Here is a 22,515-nt window from a genome sequence, read left to right on the forward strand (position 1 = left end):
TGCATGGTAATTTTCAGTTACTTGAGCTTGAGAAAGGAAAAGGATTTGCAGTTAACTGATGCATCCAGGAAACAGGGAGCTGCATTTTCACCATGCTCCAATGAGTGCATACATTACTTATATTAATTGGAGATGGGACTGAAGTCTAGCTCCCTTCCCTCCAGTAACTCACTAGCCTCTGGGGTTCAAAATTACATTTACTAATCTCTCTCAGTGGTCCAATTCATACTGAATTATTTCATGCAAAGTGGAGCAGTTTAGGGAGAGAGGGAAAACATCTGCTCCCCCTTACCAGACAAGTTCACAGCAGCCGATAGCCTTTCGGTGGGTCTACCCTGTGCACACACATAGGCTTAATCTCTGGAAGTACATCAATGTTTCTCACCATTGAGGAGGAGGTTTTGCTCCCAGGAAAAGGGTGACAGCACTTTCTTCATGGAAGAGAAGACTCCTCTGTATTTTGGGCTTTTTGTTTATTTGTTTTAAAGCAAGCAAGATACTAAGTTATTTAATTCCAGGCGTGTGTATAAAGGTGTGAATTCCCCTCAGCAGGTCCCCTCAGTTCAGAATAAAATACTCAGTCTTCCAGAGCTGCAGAATTCAAGACACAACCTCCTCTTTTATATTACTTATTGTCCAGCCTGCACAGTTCCCTATGGACAGAACTGGCTCTTTCAGCTTCTGCAGCTCTGTCTTGGATGCCTATGAATTCTGCTCTCAGCTTGGCACCTGAAGGTACGGTAACAAGTAGCACTGTGACACACTATCCCCCTTCACAAATGTGACCCAAAGTCACACATCAGAAGTGTGTAGTGGATGGCAAGGTTGAACTTGCCTCCTGAATCTTAATGTAATATCTTATTTACTGGATTATCCTTTCTCTGAAGATTTAAATTCTGAAAATCTTGGCAACCAGATGCTCTTCAGTCACATTTTAATGTCTCAGGGTTCAGTCATGCATATGTTGCCCAGGTCAGATTCTGATTTGTGAGATGATAGACAATTATTTTTCATTTTATCCTTCATGGGTAGGCATTCTGTAAAGTGAAATGTAACTAAACTCTACTGTTTGATGCACTGATGGTTTACTATTTTGACTTGAAAGATTATTTTCCTAAAACATTTTTCATATGCAATAAAACGGAAGTGTTTTTGTTTGTTTGTGGTTTGTTGTTGTTGTTGTTGCTGTTTAGTTGTTTGTTTGTTTTTAAAGCATAACATGCAAGGGAAGTGTCATTCTGGTTACTGAGGCTTGAAAGTGAAGAACAGTACCTGCTGCAAGGCTCAATAGAAAGTAGATTTTAATAGCAGTAGTGCTTTACTGGATCTCAATGGAAATACAGGTCACTAAGCTGGACTGTTTGGAATGCCTAAAAAAATAATTTATTTGCATTTCATGTTTTATTATATGTGGGAGAGTTTAGTCCTTGAAACGCAGGGGCACGATACACTGATTATCACTATAAATCTGCACGAACAAAGTAGCCCTGCATGGATCTTATCAAACTAACTGAATTACGTAGCTTACAACCTTAAGGTACCAAAATCCTAAATCAGAGGCAGGGGAAAGGGAGATACTGTTCTAAGGTATATAGTCTGATGTATTTCTGCTGAGCAGAAAATATGAATGGCAGAGGACAGCACTTGGTAGCTACTCAGAAAGCTTACAGAGAGGAATGTTTAGCTGCCATGGGTTTGCAGGCAGCTCTACCTACACGGTCAGATGGAGATCAACAAGGCTCTGATCATCTGCAGACCAGCGAGAGACCTGTAGAATTCGGCACAACAACCTAAAGGTGTTATTAAAGAGGTGGAGGTTAGTCAGTTCCTCTTCTAGTCACCTCATCAAAAAATTAAAGAGAGTTTTGAATTATTGTTGCTGTATTCTGGGAAAAGGCTATTTTTTTTCCCCTGTATGCTCTTCTTTTCTCCCTTCTCATTCTTTTGTCTCATGTCTCTCAAATAAGTGTTGTTTTGTCAAGACAGTTGATTCATGATTTGAGAGCGGAGCTCTTTAAGTACTCAGGGAGTTGGACTTACCTTCCAGATTTCTGGGGAGCATCTCAATTTGATATTTACAGAAAGCCCCTCTAAAATTGTCTCAGTCATGCTACTGCCAGGGAAAAATGGACGTACAGAAGGAGAGCCTGTTTACACCCAAATCCAGATACATGATTTACAATTGCTTAAGGATAGGAAGGATCCTAAGTTAGTCTCATTTGTGTACTCCCACTTAGTCCCATAATTTCATTCAATCACTTTTCTAAGAGGCCGAAGAGCAATTTGTGTCTTGAAATGGGCTCTTCTTTGAAGAGTCTCTCTTCAAAACTTGTGAGGAACCACTGCTGTGTTCAGAGGGTAATGGGATGAGGAAAGGTAATAGTTAACTCACGGTTTATTTGCCCTCATTATTAAAACTTAACTTTATGTGAATTTATCTTCGCCTTCCTACTGTTGGGCAATGTGTACTAATACCTCTCCAGATTCTCACATAGTCCTAAATCCTAAGAGGTGCAATTTCCATATCAAAAAATCTAAACAACAATGCAAAGCTGACTCAACAGAAATATCTGCAAGGAAGTATAAACATTTATTTTAGAATAAAAAACAGCCTTGGGATAAATTTGAAGGAGTTTTTAAATTGAGTTGCCCTCTCCTTACTCAATATGCAAAAAGCAGCAGTTGAATTCCTAATGTGCCCCAGTTCTTCAGAAAATGAAATCAGTCTTTGTCATTCCTAAAGCAAGCTAAATTCTTCCTATGTCACCATTATTCCCCCTCTATCTATCAGATCATCAGCAGGTGTTGGTGCCATTCCCTGTGTAAGCTGGGATCTCGCGCTCTTACGTGCTGCTCAAGAACTGCCAACACGAAGAGAATATTAAAGCCCTGCAGCTGCTGAACAAAAGGGATGCCAATGATTCAGTATCTATTTTTAAGAACAGCAAGCAGGTTCTCAGTTTCCTTTATGCAGTTGTCACACTAATAATAAGTAAAGTCTATGGGTCTTTACCTGTAGAAATGCAGAAAGAAATTTGCCAATGTGAATATATACATATATATATATTTAAAAACAAAAAAAAGTCAAGTTCTCAGATCTGATAAGGCAGAAATACATAAAACCATGTTGCAGTGATGCCACTGGGTACAGTGATCCATCCTAACAAGCCACCCTACACAGGAGAGTCCCTTGCAACCCTCACTCCTCCAGAGCTGTGCTATGATCATGACATGAAACTGCTGCTGAGATTCTAGTTTTATGCTTACAAACACTACTCAACAACTTATATATTAAATGATACAATGAGTGATATCATCATTGAATCTTCTTAAGTTACTTGAGTTATTACAGATTTCCCAGAATTTAATGTATATGTAGAAATTCAAAAGTGTTAATTGAAGTGAGAGTGAACCTTGACTAATTTAAAGTAAAAGCTTCCTGTCATGGAAGTTTTATAGTTACTTCTATTTATCTTACGATCTCCAGCTCTCAAATAATCATTAATTAGTGGGAGGAAACTTGCTGGAATTCTTTCTATCCAATGGATTAAATCCTTGAATAATTTCAAGGAACATCTATGCTCTTTTACAGATTAAGAGACTAGATCCTGACATGCTCGCTTAGACAGAAACAAACCCAAAACCAAAAAACAAACAAACCACAAATGCCCCTTTTCCAGAAGAAGCAGGAAATAAATGTTAAATAAAATTTATGTGTGCATTTCCTTATATCTCTTTTTCTACTGAAGTGAGAAACTGTTGGTGGATATTCAGTGTGGACTATCTCTGTGACCTCTCAGATATTTCACAAACTGCTTCACAGAGGAATCAGCTGAGGTTGGGTGGTAGTTAAATAATCTGGTCAGTGATTGACAACAATCCAGCTGCCAAAAGATTACGTGAATGCTATTTGTAGTGAGCCTTGTTTTAAAAAGCTAATCTTGGGCAAGTAGAGATCTGTGTCTTTCTTTCAAACAATTGGAAACGTTCTTGTTAAAAACATCTATGTTTGTTCATCCTTTCTTGTTAAGCATCCTATGCACTTTCTCTCTACTTACAAGTTATTCCTCCTTTGAGGTGAAACTTTTTTTTACTAAAACACATCAATTTGTCTAAACACACATATCTACATGTGTGCTAAGTATCCAAGGGTTCATCAAGGTCAATGAAGGTCTGATCAACACTGCAGACCCTAAAGAGCTGTTCCACTTACCAGATGGAGGATGGTACATTAGGATGTACCTTCTAGAAACCACCATAGGTTTGGTTTTCTGGTGATTCCTTAGGGCTACCAGTGAGCCACAACACAGATGACTCAGACATCCTGGGGCATCTCATCTGTGTTACCACAACTGAATCAAGCTGTCCATTGAAGGTATAATGGGCCTGCACACAGTGTACACATGTAGACAAGATGCTGGTTTTGTATATAGAGTTCAGAAATACAGCCTGTCTGCTTTCAGCTGGGAAAATATTTGCAGACCATTAGCCTCTTTGCAGTTGAAATGAACAATTTCCTTCTCAAACAGAACACCAAGAAAAGGTCACTCTGATTTTGAGATAATGGCTGCTTTTACCTACAAGAGGGATAGGATGTGAATACTGAAGGTCTTGGTTTGTGTATTCCAGACCATAACTTTTGTACATTATCCTGAAAATCTGTTACAGTTATGGCTACAAGATTTCTCTCCTCTAATGACAAGAAAGGAAGATGTGCCATGAAAAAATATTTGAGACAAATAAGATGCTTAGAGAACATCTATCCTACTGTCACTTTCTGGTTTACACTTTTCAGTGAGTTTCTTTATGGCAACTGCTCCTGAAATGCTAGACTTAGTAGTAGCATCTAATTCTCATCTGTACTTTGTCCTGCATCACATTTTTACTCTGGAGAAACAATCATACTGTCATGGATTTATGATTTATTATGTCTCTGTAATACAACAGGATGACTCTCTGGAGAACAGGGTTTGATTCTTGCCTCTGACATTGAACTGCAGCATATTTTGGGGTAAATCCCCTTTTGATTCTATATTGTTTGGTTGAAAAGCCTCTGTTGTGAAAGCAACCTAAAAATTAATTTAGGCAGGTGATAAGTTCCAAACATACTGAATTTGAACTGGAACTGTTCAATGTTGTTTATCCAAAACAATTCAGATATTGGTTAGGAGTTGAATTACTACACAGTTGATTCAGACTCAAGGGATCCCAAAACTCTAGAGTGATGATTCAAAATGTACATCTTCCCACTCTTACAAAGTGAGGACTCTCAAGGGTACCCGGAAGATATAATCACTTACCAGCAAGGAAAGAAGACTCAATTCTTGAAGAAGTTTCCTTAGACAGCTTCCTGGATATGAAGAGGGAAAGTCTCCACATGTGGACACACAGCTCCAAGAAAGACCAAGCCATGTCTCCAGCAACTCTATTTATAGCCTAGTTGAATCTGGGCTGTGGTCATTTATGTTAGTGATCCAGAAACTTCTCTCAACTGAGGTGTTTCATTGGTCAATGGCCTTGTCTGTCAACCAAGGGGTGTGTGCATGACCATGGTGGTCCATTAGCAGAGAAGTTTCTGAGCTTCTGGTTCTCTTAGGGGGTTGCGGGAGGGCAGGAAAGAATGTGCACCTGCCACAGTCTCATCAAATTTAATCTACTCTGTGTTTTGTACTCTTAGGTGAGATTTATTTATGCAAGATAGGCAGGTTACCTGTCAAAGCCTGAACTAGTCATCCTCAAATGCACTGGAGACAAATAAAAATGGCAATAGGATGATTTGTCTAAGATAAAAATCACCTCCTTACATGCCTATTTCTCTTCAGTGACTATAAAAAATGGCACACTAGCATAAACTGAGAGATGTAACATTTAAATATTTCCAGTTGGGTGAGGTGAATTGAATGCTTTGTAACTAGGACCTCAGGCAAAATTACTTGAAGTATGTTGTTTATTTAAGTGGCCTGCATGGAGAGCTCTTGTGATAAAATTAATTGTGATCAATTAACGTATCAACCTAAATTAATTGTGGTCGACTAACATATCAAACTAAATCATTCTGTAGAGCTTCAGGAAGCATAATAAATTGTTGATTGTATTTAGCAGTAAAACTGAGAAGAAATACTGATGTGACACTCTTGTTTTGTGTCAGCTTTATTTTCCATCATCTATGTAGTCAATTAAAAGAACAAAACCCCAGCATAATATAGACAAATTTTTATTAGGCTGCTGGGGGTTTTTTTGGGTGTGTTTGTTGTTGTTGTTGGTTTGGTTTGGTTTGTGTGTATGTGTGTCTCAGCTTTTCTTCTGTCTCTGGCATTTGGTATCATAATCTGTAGGATTTTCCAAATCTATTTGTTACATTTTGAGTCAGAAGCCCATATAAAACGAAAGAAAGAATACTCACTCCCTTGCAGTTACAATCCCCACATAATAGTCTCTAAAGATATAAAGTGTGTCTGCCAAAAGGAAAGTTATACATTCATGTTTGCATCTGCTGTAGCTAAAACAACAACAAAAAGGCTTAAATCTCAGCAAGAGATGTTTCAGGTAATTATAAAGGCATTACTTACAAAGTATTATATAGCAAGAAGTGTCTCCAGCCAAATTGCAATATTCTCATTTCTGGATTTTGTTAGCAGCAGATTGTATAAATATCTAAAATAATTTGCTAGGGAAGCAGGGCCTCCCTTCGAAAAAGAATATAGGCTACGCAATCTCTTGAGGCCTTTTCAGCTGTATTTTCAATGATCTTTTGGTTTTGTGCTTATCTGCAATGAAAAACTGGAGATCATGTCTATCAGGACACAAATTTCATTGAGGGAAAATTGAAGAAAATCAGGACATGGGCTGCACAGAGATATTCAAAACAGAGCCAGCTGAATTACGTATTATTACATATTATACATGACTCAAAATGCACAATAGTAATTTTGGAAGATCATTGCAACTTGAAATTTCATGTTTATATGAGCTACCAAACTCGTGTTACTATTCCCCCATTAGTTTCTTCAATTAATTAACAGCACAGAACAAACAAATTCATTCTTTTTAGATCACTTGGAAGGTGCTTGACAGAGAAATGCTTGATCTACAGGAGCAATACGTGCTATGGATAAACATAAATGCCCCCTTTCTTTCATTAATTATATATCACAGGGAAAAGCTTTGCTGGTGCTCCAGAATGTGAATAATCATTGAGTTTTTCTCTCTGCTCTTTGGCCACCCTGACCCTGAGGACCTATTCTACAAAAGTCATCTTGAAGATAACAGTTCAAACAGGGTTGGCAGAAGAGAGGGGTAGAGACATGATTTATGCAATATATTAACAGAAACAGTTGTTGGCAATGGTATTTATTAGTAACTGCATCTGTAATTAAGTTCTGATCACAATGAAAAATAAAGTGCTTCTCTTTAATATGTGAAATCTTCTGGAGATGGAAAGAGAGAGAGAACCTCTGCTATGCTGGGTTTCTGTTTTGCTTCTTTGATTCAGCTGACCCTGATTCAGCTCATCTGAATGCTAATTGCTTTTGTTTTCATTCAACTTTAACTCTACAGAAAGGAAATAATACCAGGATGACCCACCAAGGAAAGGAAACTGCTGGCACTCAACTAATTTGAACAGTTCTACATTGCTACCAGCTGAGAACATGTCTTACAAAGTGATGATTATTAGGCAATCGATAGATAGATATTGTTATCTAGAAGATATGAATAGGTAGAAAAATAGACAAGCAGGCAGATGAAAAGATCTGCTGCTCCTTGATTATTTCAGATGCCACGATTACAAGTCTAACAGACTGATTGATTGATTATCTTCCTCCTAGACACTTAATGGCTGTAATAATAGCTGGGCTCCATCTGCCAGTGGTTGCTCATGAAAAGTAATTAATCTGGTTCATACCCTTACCCAAGGGAAAATAAATTATGTATATATCTTCCTTTGACTGCCCTTCACAGTCAGAATTTCATGGCTTCTAAAGAACTCTCCAATCTAGATAGATAGTAAGGGTTTCTTTAGTAAGGGAAGTAGAAATTTAATCTCTATGAAAGCTCAGAAGCAAAGTGTCAATCAACTGAAGGTGAAAGCAATTAATACACTTGAAGTCATCTGTTCCTCTCTGCATTCATACTCTCTCGTACATAGAAGGAATCAGATTGTCTGTGTGTGCTACTCTTATACATTGCAAACTGGACATAATGATGACCAATAACTTTTGGAAAATAAACCTTCTTGTTTTGGAGAGACAGATGAAGCTGCGTTCATCTCATCTGAAGGCTAAGAGTCTTTTGTCCTGAAGTAGTCAGCCAGTTGGACTAGATGATCTTTTCAGGTTACTTCCAACTGAAAATATTCTACTTTATTGTGGTTTTCAAGCTAAATTTGCAGGCAGTCAGTGGAGACACACAGACACTTCCAAATATCAATTCAGTCTCCCTTAAGGTGTGACTAACGTAGGTCGGTTGAATTAGAGGTGTAAAATTCTGTATTTCATTTCACTGGATTTCATTTTATCTACTATAGAGATGTTCTACACCAAAAGCTTAGGTTTGATTTCTAACTTCTTAATAGCTGATAGAAGGTAAAATAACTTCACTTGCTTACTTGTTTAGTTTGGACTAATTTATTTTCATCACTCACTGTGTCTTTTATCTTTTCTAAGGTTTCCTGCATATACTCCTCCTGTCCCCATTTCCCACAGCCGCCCCTGAACCAATGGCTAAAAGTTACAATGCAATCTAACTTTAGGATTTTAAGCTTGCCCACAGCAATTAGCCATGTAGGTTTAATTGTCACGTAGTCAGATTTATACATCAAAATCTGTTACGCGCCTTTGAAAATAACTCTCCCTCCGCCCATGCAGTGATATACATGAAGGCTATCAGGCTTTCAGGCCTTCTGTCATCAAGAGGAATAAACACTTCAGTGATGCTCTATGGGGCCATGAATTTTTATTAATTCTTCCACAATTTGCATCTATAACTAAACAACTTGCCTTCATTGTCTGAGCACTGCCATCGGTGTTTGGGTTTATGTTCATCTCCCTTTACAAAGCTTCATCTTCTTTGCCTAAATTTTGAAAGAAAAATGTCATGAAGGAAGATGCTGCTTCTTCAGCTTCTGCTGTTATCATTGTTTAAGTCTTTGTTTTTCCTGACACTTTGGAATTCTTGAAGTCTTCCTGCTTTCATTTCCATTCCCTTGAGAAGACTCTACAGTGAGAAACCACAATGAAGTCTTGCCTGTGGCTTCTAACCTTCAGACAGGCATTAAAAATAAAGTCATGTTTTTTCTTAGCTAAAACAACAGAACACATGCTGCTGTGGTAGCAACAATGTAATTGGATAAATACTATGATAATTTTCATGGATCCCATTCAGCTTGGTTGAGAGAACTTTGCCTTGGAAAAATTTAGCATGGTTGGAGGTTGAAAACATCTACTTTGTCATACAGCAATGGTCAGAAGTCCCAGTCAGTAATCTCAGTCTCTCTCAGGGTACTGTCTTCTAAAATATCCAGGACACCATGTAAAACCTAACACCTAAATTAGTGAACAATAATGATAATTATACCTAAGCTTCAAGCTGAAGTCAGTATGATCCACAGAGTTATCACACAATCCAGCAGCTCAAGAAATCCTTCATCTTACACCAAATTCTTACCCCACTAGACCTCTAGTAGATGATTCAGAAGGACACAGGTGTCCTGTAGGACCTCAGTCATCTCTGCCACCTTGAGTAAACCAGAGCATCTCAGATGACACAAGAGGGCTGTGTACGGACAGCCCTTAATATTGAATCACGTCCTTAATATTAATAGTCTCACTTTTAGTGGTGGGACCCTGTTTCCCTGAAAATAAGACAGGGTCTTATATTAATTTTTGCTCCAAAACTTATTACTTTTTATATTTATAGCTACCTGGACACTATTTAAATTGACTTAAATGAACTGTTAAATGAACTGTTAAATGAACTGTAACTAGGGCTTATTTTTGGAGTAGGGCTTATATTTCAAGTGTCCTCAAAAATCCTGAAAAATCGTGCTAGAGCTTATATTCAGGGTAAGTCTTATTTTTGGTAAAACAGGGGATTTAGCTTTAAATACAGGCACTTAAATATAAGCATTAGTTGTAAGGCTTAGTTGTAAGTTGTAAGCCTTAGTTGTAAGGCTTGAGTCAGCTGGTTGTACAAGTGAAGAATTTTTTAGATCTGTTTTAAGATGTCAGTTTTCTGACCTGGATCCCATCTGTCAGTGCCATACAACTGTTTTGGAAACCCTAAAGTAACTCATAATGTGAATGTCTCATTTAAATTTCATCATAATAGACAACTACAGACAACTGAATAACATCTTAAGAAACTATCTAATTATCTCCCCCTATGAGATATGCCTCCACTTGCCCTTCTTGTCAGAAAGCCATAGATTTAATGCAACTCCTACGTTGTATTTTTCTGCCTCATGTAGGTGTAAAAGATATTTCAGGACTCCTCAGACAGCTGTAGGCATTTGTGAACAATTAAATCTAGTTGCTTATGCTTGTTTTTTACAAGGTTAGGTTTAGCAGATACCAGCATCTCTTGGTGATATCTAACACCTACACTCTTTCGTGAAGACAGATATAAGTGCTAATGACAAAATACTTTTATTTATTAATTAGTAAGAATAAAATTCTCTGCAGCTCTATAATGCAGAGAGAATTTGTCTCCTGTAACATAATACTGAAAGGCTGCTCCCTCAGTCTGACACAGGTGTCTTGTTGGCTACCTTCATGAGTTTAAAGAGAAAGACACATCATCAGAGGACAGTTTATCTCATTTCAGGATACTGCACTGCTCTCTGAAAGGTGCTGGCTTCCCCCCATCATATATCCAGGCAACCTTCTTTGTGTTGTGGAGATTTAAAACTGTGGTGTTAAAGTTAAGTCCTACTCAAAGTATTTGAATGGCATATGGTAATTACTCGACTATGGGTCAATATAGCTCGTATTTGAAATATATAGGAAAGCTAGCAGGAGAAAAGCTTGCCCTAAGGAAGATTCAGTGTGGAGCGTAACAGAAACCACAGAGCAGCAAATCTGACATTTTTTCATGTCTTATTCTGAAATTGAACTCCTAAAGAAATAATAAAGCAGATTATAAAGTTTTGTCTGCCTGTCATTTTGTTTCTTTGTTTGTTTGATGTAAAATTTAATTTTATTAACACTGTCCAAACGGAGTTGTCTAGAAGAGCAGCAAGGAAAAATTAGTTCTACAGACCATATTCCAGATCTATTTGATATTTTTAGTTTTCTGTCTGGAAAAAAAAAAATGAGAGCATGCAGCAGCAGGGTTCTCTTCTTCAAAGCCCTAACATCTGAGGAGTGATGGGAAAAACCTCAATATTTTACCTGTTCAAAGTGTCCAGGGGTGTCTCCTGGACCTCCTACAGAGGACTGTGAAGTTGGTAGCACAGCAAACAAGAGGGACAATTGAAAAGGATTTGACACATTTCAGTGAGTTCGCTTTGTTTCACCAGCTACAGAGAGGCTGCTCTGTCTAATGTGTAGGATCTGTCTCTTCTGCTTTTCTTTTGTGGGAAGCTCCACTTACCATCTTTCCACTGAGGTGTTGAGTTTTTTTTTCCCTTCTGTATCTGCAATGTCCCACAGAGCACCGCTGCTCTTCATTCTGTTTCTTCTTTAACTTTCCTTCTCACTCTTAGTATCCTACACACTTTATTTCTTTAGAAAGCAAGGTGATATTTAAAAATATTTGACCCACTTTCAGCTGAAATTCAGTTAAAAACCAAAACAAAACAATGTGCTTATATGCAGAAGAGACAGAATTCAACTTTGTTTCTTGAATTGGGTTTCAAATGCTGTAATTTAGACACTTAGATACCTAAAAATTTGACATAGAACCATTTTAAAGCCACTGGTGAGGGATATAATGTCTGTAGTAGAGATCTCCTCATGTCTTATATGTTTTGCTCAGGAAAAAGTAACCAGCTCTGGAGGTGTCTGTATAACCTGTTGTCTACACAGGAAGCCTGTGACACACATCTTGGTTTGGATCAGAAGAAACTCAACCATATGGAACAATATTTCTGATCCAAGACATTTTTTTTTAATAATTATTATTAAAGATTATCAAAGTTTAGCATTTGCAGTTTATTTTTGCCAAAATATTGATGAGAGAATCAGAAAAAGGAACGCATCGGTCAGGAGGCCTTGGATGATAACTTTTAAAATGTGTACGCCTACAAAAGGAAGAGTAGGATGTGTTTTGAAGCTACCTTATCGGGCTGACTTTTATTAGCAAGAGGGCAAGTTGCACTCTGCTTCTTAGGTTTGATCTCATTTATATTTCATACATCATCTCAAGGCTCAAACCTGAACCTTGGAGCTTAATTTGTGTGGTTTCTGATGCACTTGTATTGAAACTGTGAAAGAATTTTCCTTCAGATTTGGATTTTTCCTTGAGGTTTTGGTGACTTATATCTTGAACAGGATTTAACTTGCTATAAGCACCCCTCACCAGCACTAACCATTTCCCTTAGGCTGAGCCTAGCCCATGCACCTCCCCTGCCCAAATCCCTCTTGCTCCAGCTGAGCATTTACAGAAAAAGAGCTCATGACTGCTCACGGTGTTTGGTTATTTGGGCTGCCCTATTGCACATACCCCTTGCAATAGGCTCTCACAATTTTTATTTTTGCCTGACAGATACCGATTCCTGTGATTCCTTCACTTACAAAGTAAACACAGACGGGCCACAAAGGCCAAGTGCTCCCCTGCTGCCTTTTTCTCTGCATGTTTGCCCCCTGTGAAACCACCTACTTGGTGTTTGTCCAGTTTTGCTGATAAAACCCTTGCTTTTCTCATCAAAAAAAGCTTTTCAGCACTCCAAATCCCAAACGCCTGTTAGAGGGGACACATTTCTTATAAGAATCTTTTGTCAGGCTATATTGCAATGTTGCCTGTATCACCTCTTGCTGATGCCACAAACTGGCACAGACTCTGGTTACAATCTCTTTATCAGGATATTTCCAGTGGTTACACTTCTTGGAGCTATTTTATAAGTGTCCAGGTAAACAGAGATGCACGAGAACAGTAATTTGGAGGAGGTGGAGCTGTATGAATATACAGGAAAAAAGAACCCTCTATATTGGAGAAAAGCAGCACAAGTACTGAGCAAGACAGTTCTGGAAAAAGTTTCTGTGTGCGTGTGTCCATCTGTGTGTGTTCTGGAATATTTTTACATACTGCTAAGAAACAAAAAAAATGAAGCCCCATTTGTTTTTTTTCAGTTGAGGAAAAGGAAATTAACATTTTCTCCCTGAAATTACACTGTAGATAAATGTTTTCAAACAGTTTCAATAGTTTAAGAATAGCCTGCCTTCATGAATTGTCATTATGTCATGAGCAAGATGAAGCAAATGTCTATTCTAACAGCTTGTAGGAGCCCTAAGGAAAACGCAAAAGTAAAACATTCAAAATTATTTAATGTAATTAAATTGTATCGAAATGGTCAGATCTGATATTTGAGTCCGACTTTCACTTTTTCAGGTAGCTCAAACATTTCAGTGTGAGCCTGATAATCCTTCAAAACCAATAATCTATGCAAAACATCTTATTTTCATTGAGGAAGGATTTTTGACACACATAGTGACCTCCAAAACCAATCAAGAAATCATTAAAAGAATGTTCCAGCCAGCTCTAATGGAAGCATCCTTCCTTTTTCTTTCTGTAACTTTCATATTTCATTGTTCAAATATGTAGCTATAAAGAAAGACAAGTTGAGTACTAATAGAAACGTAGTACATGACCAAATGCTGAGCAGTCACCTGTGAAGTGAAAGAGCAGAAAAATTAGAGGAATTTCACTTCCTTTTGTCTCAGTGCGTCATTATATGACTCACCAAATGTTCCTCTCCATCACATATCAGAAGTCGAGGTACCAATGTTCTGGCAGTTTCCTTGCTGGGTACAGAGGTAACCACTTCCTGCTAAAAGCACTGAATTGTTTTCAAACAGCTGATAAATGCAAGTGCCAAAAGGAAAGCAAGGGAAAAACAGAAAAAGAAACAAAAAAGAGAGAGAGAAACAAAAGGAACCCAACATTTTAAATGTGAGCTGCGAATTAATCAAATTAAATTTTATTATCACTGTGTCTCTCTGAGGAAAGAAAATTACTGGTGTTCCAATAGTTTGTACTTTATTAAAAGCCAATCTATTCTTTTTCCATAGCTTTTAAAGCAAGACAGACCAAGATTAAAACCCAACAGGTATTTAAAAGCTACTTTCCTTTTGTTACTGATCTTCTGAAAGGGCACTCAGAAAAACAGATGCATTAAAAGCTGAGGGATGAGGACAGACAGCACTTGCACCTGGTTGCTGCAGTGCGTTTTCCTCTTAATATCCATTGCAAATGCCAGAAACTGCAAAGCAAATGGCAGATGCCAGCAAATTAGGTAAACACCTGCTTAAATACCGAAAAAGCGTTGGGGTTTTCCCATCCTAGTATCTGATACAGATCAGGTAAATCACATCTCAAAATGATCTATTCTTCACTTTTGACAAGAAAGAGTGAGGCTCGGAACTGACTTTACAACCCTTGAGGTTGTAAGGAAGATATGTATTCTACCTATTTATTTACAATGCCGGACACACGGGGAATCATTTCACCTAATACGTGTGTATTATACAGTAGTTGTGAGCTTGGTTAAATACAATAAAGTGTTACATATTCATGAAAGTTTTAGAAACGCCGATACACATTCATTACCTGTCCCCAAGAAGGCGGCTCTTATTGCAATGAGTTCCAGACCGTTTCCATAGTCTCCACCTCTGGCTCCTCCTGGTTGCAGCTGCGCAGTGATTGTGACCCCGGGTCCTCTTCTCTGTACACGGTCACCTTTGGTCCAGTGTGATGAGTTGGCTGGTTCTCAGACTGCTGAGTTGGTTAAAACTGATATATCTTCTGTCCTGTGCCCAAGTTTCTGTTATCTAGTTCACCCAAGGACGCACCCAAGGATTATTATCTTTGCAAGGCCTCAGTGAAGTCCTGTTTCTCATACAATAAGTTACACAGAGCTAAGCAAGGCTAGGTAATAGTGATGCAGGTTAAAGGGTTAGCTCTGTAAGTGTCAAGTGTTATTTCTTTAATTGTTAATTAGTTAATTGTCAGTTCCCTGTATCAAGAGAGCCTGGGTTTCCTGGCTTGAATTTAGGCACCTGCCTTTTAGATGATAAAATAGTGTCAGATGAATCCTATCTCTTTGCACCTGACCAGATGATCCCCCCGGGACTTCATTTCTAACGGTAAACCCTTTCTTTCTTTATAGCAGTTTCCCATTGCAAAGACCATTAGACTCACATTTCCTATGGAAAAAAAGATATTCAGCAGGAAAAAAAAGAAGATGGTCAACAAAAGAGAACCCCCTGATACATTTAGTGGGTTGATATTTTGATTTTTAATGGTTGGTAGTTGTCTGTATTTCCTGCTGAAAGATGCCAGAGCAAATTTTACGTTAAAAAAGATACAAAAAAACATGATTTGGACTAATATAATCCCTGTTCCAAAAAGAGACTGAAGTATGTGTGATGTGCACAGTATTAACCATGTGAGTAGGTCAAGCTGGTTTCCACAACTGGTGTGAACTGTTTTCCAAGGATACAAAAACTCCTCAGAAACGTTACTGAAACTTGAAAACCAGAAGAAAAAAATCATTTCTTAATAAAACTTTGACATTTCCAAAATATTCCATATAGCCCTGGTTAGGAAATGAATAGTAGGCTAATGTTTCTAACACCTTTATTGTCACAGCTGTTTATTTATCAGAAGGCAAGTGAAAAAATTATTATATTTTTTTTTAATCAACTCTATGATTAAATATCCACATACTAGAATTGGAATCCATCTGCATTTCACATCTAGCCTTTTTACAAAAACTGAGCCTCACAGAGGTCACTGCAAGCTCTCCAAAATCCATTAAAATATATTAAAACACTATAAATGCACTACTAAAACAAAGACAGGGAACTACCAAGATTCTGTCACAAAAAGAAGCACTACATGATTTACAGAGCTGACTTCACAAATGCATTTACTGCTGTCACAACCGAGGGACTGAGCCACCACGGGGACCCTTGTGAATGAGCTTCCCATATCTGTGAGTAGCCAAGCAGCTGTGGCACTAATGATAGGTCACTTTTTAATACTTGTGTTTTCTTGGAATCTCAGATGGGTTTTAAAGCTTGAATTGAGCTCTGTAGAACCACAGCAATGCTGCTGCCCGTACTGGAGGTGGAGGCTTTGGTGCCAAATCCACGCTTGCTGCTTGATGGGGTAAAGCCTCAGAGAACCCTTCTTCTGGCACGAGTTGTTTTCGCTCAAATGCGAGCTCTGAGGCACCAATTAATACATGCAGATGATTCAGCCTTTGCTTTGTCAACTTTGCCATCTGCCTGCTTCTTCGTCATCTGTTCGAATGGGAGGGGATACACCACAGAAGTCCATCTCCTCCCAGACGCTCCCACCAGCAACGCAAGGAGACTTGGCAGCCCCCAGAGGAACTCCAACAAATTCCCTTCATGTTTGGAGATAGAAAGTTATTATGACCATGACTGGTTTCCAGTGTAACTGTAAAAGTGAAGGGACATACATTCTACTTAGCTGTCAGTCAACAGTGGCCTTGCAAACAGCTTGCAGGTTGCTCTCCAGTCATGGCTGGTGGCCCAGGAGCCTGCATACCATGCTCAGGGATGAGTATGAGCTTCCACAATAACTGAAATAACAAGTGATAGGACCAAATAGCAAGTCCTAAGTAGTAAGTGATAGGACAAGAGGAAATGGCCTCAAGTTGCACCAGGGGAGGTTTAGATTGGATATTAGGAAAAAATTCTTCACGGAAGGGGTTGTCAGGTATTGGAACAGGCTGCCCAGGGCAGTGATGGAGTCACCATCCCTGGAGGGCTTTAAAAGACATGTAGATGAGGTTCTTAGGGACATGGTTTAGTGACAGTATTCGGTTAATGGTTGGACTCGATGATCTCGAGGGTCTATTCCAACCAAAATGATTCTATGATTCTATGAATCCACACTTGCAGTCTCACAACCTGTACAAGGCTTGACAGGCTGGCCTCAAAGGTGCTTTGGGCTTCCTTTCCTAAGGGACATCCAGTGTAAACACATGGCATAACCCTGTGGAGAGCCCTCCAGATGCCTTTGCCATCATTTCAGTAGTCCCGAGCAAGCAGAAGAGGAAAGAAAGACATAAAAGCCTGCTGTCTGATGGATAGTGGCGTCCATTGGTGCTGCACTGATTGCGGAGAGTCTCACTGGAAAAACGGTGAAATAATTCATCCATCGATTAGAACAACTTAATTGCTATTTGTCAAGGGAATCCGTCAAAAGTGTAATTCGGGTCCAGCAGGATGAGATTTGTGAAGGTCCCGGCTGCCATCTAGTGGAGTCATGACGTGTATACAGACTAAAATCAATATGTAAATAGTATATATGGGAATAACAGAGAAATAATCTATAATCTGTACACAAAGCATTTGAGAAAAAGTCATAAAAATATTAAATAGCCCAAACACCAGCGAAACTGAGGAGAGAAACATATTGTGTCCACAGGAAACAGGAGGGGATAAAGGAACATTGGTATTGTCACACCCACTCTTTCTGAAACAGTTTTTGTCCTCTCTCTCACCTCTATGGTGAAACTCAGAAGAGGTTTAATTCCCAACTAAAGGCAAGTTGGGAATCTTTTCAGAGTAATCATTTGGTATTTCACAACTCTACTCTTATTTTGCTGGAAAAGGTGGCAGATATTTTCACGGGGAGTTCACTTGACAACTTTCTGACCAGCGCTATTTGTTCACGCTCCTAGCAGCTCAGAACATACATCAGGTCTAAGCTTCTACCTCATCTCTGATGGTGGCAAAAACACTTAGGGAAGAGCGTGAGCATAAGGCAGGGATGTACTCTGCTCTTCTGAGAACTTCCCGCTTGTGTCTGTGGTGTTTTCCACCTTTTCCATTCATTTGTCCAACCTTGTCTTGAACCCACACAAAATTTGCATGTGTGACAAGGATTTGCAAAACAGTGTCATGCAGGGGATGAGGGAACTTTTCAAGGGAAAACCCTCTCACCTCCATGCTGACACTGCTCACTTTGCTTTAATGTGCTGTTGTTTCCCTTATGAAATTTAATATTGTTTCTGTAGACTCTACTGAATACAAAAGCACATTTAACACAATGTAAGCAGAATATCATGTGGTGTGTTTTTTTTCCCATCAAGCTGATTTGGGCTCAATGTTCTCTTTTCCAGATTATTATTATCTGTCCAGTAAGGAGACTGAGAAAACCGTTAACCTGCTAATGCACTCGGTCTGAATTAGGTGAGGATTTTTCTCTAGTTTCTAAAATCACTTCAAATCATCAGAAATGAATGCTATTATTAAAAAAGCTGTTTCTACAATTTTCTGTGTGCTGGTTTCAGCATTCATGAAGACATAGTCAATTGGATCAAGGAACTGGTCTGGCTGGAAACCAAACTGAGTTATTAAAATAAAGCTTGTGCTTGGGCAGGGCAGGGGAGGCTGTACCTCACCCCCCTGTCATTTCCCAACCTTGGCTTAGCTACAACAGCTTGAGGTGAATCCTTTTCTTAATTTCATGGTATGGTTATAGCTGTTTGTTCTGATTATGGAGAATCCAGGTTAGTAATTTCTGCTTCATCCATTGTTATTGGACAATGGAAAAAGGCCCGTTTCAGGGTGCTTCTTCTCACCTCCCTAACACAGCTCTATCAAATTTCAAGTTGAAATTCGACCAAATGAGTATTTTCTGTCTGTGATATAACAGGTAGCTGTTATAAGAAAGAAACTATTTTTCTAATATTTTAAACATGCAAAAAGCAGTGAGAGATCAATCTGACCCGAGTTGAATTTAGGCAAAGGAAATGGATATCTATAGCCCTCCCATTTGTAAAGGTATTAACCCAAGGAAAGAACTATTTGAGCTAAATTTGGAGCAAAGAGTGTCACCGTCACCTAGAGAGCTCTGCACATGACCGACTATGGTACAGATAAAACAATCTGTCAAGTTAAGTGATCATAACAGGACAATTAAAGAAACACAGATTTATTATAGATATTTTTGTGTATACTGCAATATTAAGGATTTACTGTATGTGTCCCTGTTGCTTTAAGAAAGGTATTTATTTTCCAGTTTGATACAGCAGTTTTGTTCAATCACATACAAAATGACAGGAAAACCCTACCGCTATATAAAATTACATATAATCTATTCACTTTATTTTCTCATATTGTAAAATATTAATATATTTTAAAAATTGATAGCATTTAACCAAAATATAGTGGAAATAAACATTTCCAGTCATTTAATACTATGACATAGAATATGAATACAATGCATTTTTAGTTGCTACTAAACAACACTGATGTTCTGCAAGTATAAACATAATGAAATATTCATACAAACTGCAATTCTGTTTTTAAACTCTTTAGTTATAAGATTTTCGTAGTATATTATAAAACCATTTTCGCTAACCAAAAACCTCACCATTATTCTGATCTCTTTTGTGGTAGGCAAGATCAGATTGAAAGCTTTATTCTTTCTGGATTTTTGCAAGACATTCACCTTAAGGATACCTTATTAATATCTTAATTTGATAATATGACAGCACAATTCAAGCTAGACAGTGATCGTGTACACATAATTCTCTCTTTTGCAATCAAAGGTGACGTGGATCCTGTGTGTCTGATCTCGGTTTTGATTTCCAGACCTCTGCCTGATCATCAGGGAACAACATCACTATAATTAAAAGATGTTTCATGCTCATTCCCCATATTTTATAGACAGATAGGGACATCTCCCTTTTCCCACAGACACACACAGGCAACAGAAAAGGTCTGGGATCCTAATATATGGAAGGTTCGCATGTACAGATTGGTTTAGATAATACATTTTGCTGGTAGAGTTTTTATTAGAATAATCAGTGTAAAGCTCACTAAACACTTTGCGCTACTTTCAGTAGTTTTATGTTTTCTCTTCCCTATAGTGTTCTACAATAGGTCCAATATCCTTATCTCTGTAGAGGACCTTTATATCCTTGGCCGAGGTACCGAGTCTTTGCTGTATTATCTAAGAAATCACAATTCAGATAAAGAAAAAACACTGAAAAGCTGCCATTTCATCACTCAAATCTGAAATTATTCCATGCTGTAAAAACAATAACAGCAACCTTGCCTTGATATTAGATAAAGACAGAAGAACCACAGGTGTTCACTGCAATATGATGCATCATTTAATTTTGTTAATATAAAATATATGGTGTTAGTAGGAGAGACTTTGCCATTGCTATTGATTTCCATTGAAGTTATTAACAGATATACTGTGTGGGGAAGCAATATAAGGTACTAAGCTTAACAGAAAAACAACAACAAAAATCCCAAAGCAAACAAAAAACACAAACCAAACAAACAAAACCAAAGAATAAACACCCATAAACAAAGAAAACAAACAAAACCCCCCAAAACAAACAAACAAAACCCAAACCAACCAAAGAAACAAAAACACAAAACATAAAAACAAATCAAAACCTAAAAACCCCAACATTGTAAAAGAGCAACTCTCTGTCTGAGAAAATAATTAAAAAGGGAGGACAAAACTGATAGACAAGAGAAAAGCTGAACAGAAAACGCCACCTGACTGTGTAACACGGAAGAAATTAATCAAATACTCTACAGTGAGATATTTCCGTTCAAAAATAGAGGGAAATGGGGTGTCCAGTGATGCCATGCTATCAGAAATGTTACTTATTTTTAAGGGTCTGGCAGGTATCTTTGAGGGTCGAAGGAGAAAGTTCAATCAGTGTCATACAACTGGTTGTGAAGCAACATAAAAGCCAAGTCCAAGTGACTTAGATTACATGTAAACTGGCAGAAACCTGGCAGTTGTGCCTAAAACTGATATTTTTTTAATTATTCTTTATTTCCCCGCTGCAACCTGTGGTGGGACCAGCTCATCCATCACACCTGAAGTTCTCTTTTCATTCTGTCTTTACTGACTGAGGTGTAAACCCTGTAGCAATTTGCACACCCTGGGAATGATGCTTTACCTTCAGGTCAATTTTCCATTGCTCTGGCCCTTCTCCAAGTGAAAGTCAATCATACTTAGCATAATTTATTCTTCAAAGGTTAAGGAGTTTCTGCTACTCCCACTTTTCATACCTGTTTTATCAAACTTTGCACGTAACAGACGGGAACTTCCAGAAAAATAATCTTGTGTAATAAGTGTGGACATGTTCCTAAGCTAGAGTTAAGCTCGGTAAAAAAGATCTAAATTCACTGCAATTCCTCTCCTGAAAAGTTGAAAATGTCTTAAGTTTTTAAATTCTGCTTAACACTTTATAATCAAGATTGAATTTGCTAAAAATGTAATGTAACCTTAATATCCATACCATGTCTACTCATAAGTGATGATAATATTCTAATTAAATAATTGGAATTGTGTCTTTAATTATTGCTGCTTCTTTTTTTCTATTTTCAGCTTTTCCACAGGAAAGCATTCCCACTATAGTAGCTTTTTATTTTGGAAATGAATGAAATGCTCTTTGAAGATTCCTACCTCTGATCCTGTTAGAAAAAGACAAAGACACAGTTTTTGATAGCTCTATTTAGATGGGAATGGATACCACAGATAATTTAGTGCAGCTAGATATTATCGCTGTTACTTAATGTACGATGCCAATGAACATTATTTGGACAGACTGAATATTCTTTATTCAGAGGGATTTAGGGCACATCCCTTAATTCAGGCTCCTACAAAAAGCAGAGCCCTGAGACATCCCTGTATTCCTGTGTCTCCGTATCTATTACTAACATGTCCGTTTAATGTCACAGTCATCATAGTAATGCTATTTCAGACTTGTAGGACTTAATTGCAAGAAAATCCAATTGATACAGCCAAAGTTTACAAGAGTCTTAATATGACATGTTATATCACTGATTGGGATGTGGAGATAAGAAAATGCCACCACGTATTCAGAAATAAGATGAGCCAGACAATGACTGATCTTTTCAGCAGAAGAAAGAATTTCATTTATTTTTTCACTCTTCTTTTATATTCCAGTTATGGAACATGATGCCACTTCACAACTGTACAATAACAGAAATGCAGAAGTTGTAGGAAATTTTTTGTTTGAGTTTGTATGGGCAGAGATGGGTAAAATTTAGAGTTCTTAGCCTGAACCCCCTTTTTGGCTGACAGAGACCATGATCTTTTTGAAGCTGAAAATCTTCCTTCTCTAGGAAGGAAAACTCATTCAACTGCCTTGACACCCATGCTTACAGATTATGCCACTTTTTCACATTAGCTGGATGTTATATAACACCAAAAGCCATGCAAATTAATCTCTCTGTTAGTCTTTTGCTTTCAGCAGATGACCAGCCATTCAATACATGCTTCCATCTGACTTGCCTTGAATCCTTCTCCATAAGGGAAGGA

This window comes from Columba livia, chromosome 2 (genome assembly GCF_036013475.1).
Source record: "Columba livia isolate bColLiv1 breed racing homer chromosome 2, bColLiv1.pat.W.v2, whole genome shotgun sequence".
In the NCBI taxonomy this organism is placed as follows: domain Eukaryota; kingdom Metazoa; phylum Chordata; class Aves; order Columbiformes; family Columbidae; genus Columba; species Columba livia.